Genomic DNA, 641 nt, shown 5'->3' with positions numbered 1-641 from the left:
ACATTAAGGTTACACTTTATGTCTTATCTAGAGTCTTTAAAAGGCAATAGAAATTTGAGCTAACAGACACATAGGGTAGCTGGCTATATAAAGAAGCAGGCAGAGATTGGAGTTTTCTGCCAACGAATACAAGCCAAGGAATACCTGGGGCTACCAGAAGCTGTAAGAGGCAAGAAAGGGTCCTACCTTAGAGATTTCTGGCCTCCAGAACTATGAGAGAATCAAATTCTCTGGTCTTATTGTTATGACATCCCCAGGAAACTAATACACCAAGCAACTGATATTAAAACAAACATAAATAGTCAATGAATATTAGAAGTTAATTTGAGTTTCTTTTAGTAAATTACTGGCCATTTGTATACCTTTGCTCTCATATATTCCATTCTTTACAGAGCAGCCAGAATATTCTTTTTTAAAAGTACATTAGATTGGCCGGGCGCGGTGGCTCACGCCTGTAATCCTAGCTCTCTGGGAGGCCGAGGTGGACGGATTGTTTGAGCTCAGGAGTTTGAGACCAGCCTGAGCAAGAGGGAGACCCCGTCTCTACCAAAAATATAAAGAAATTAATTGGGCAACTAAAAATACATAGAAAAAATTAGCCGGGCATGGTGGCGCATGCCTGTAGTCCCAGCTACTTGGGA

The sequence above is a fragment of the Propithecus coquereli genome, unplaced genomic scaffold (genome assembly GCF_000956105.1).
Source record: "Propithecus coquereli isolate 6110/MARCELLA unplaced genomic scaffold, Pcoq_1.0 Scaffold17, whole genome shotgun sequence".
Taxonomy (NCBI): Eukaryota; Metazoa; Chordata; class Mammalia; order Primates; family Indriidae; genus Propithecus; species Propithecus coquereli.
The sequence above is the reverse complement of the archived record's forward strand: the minus strand, read 5'-3'. Positions refer to the sequence as shown.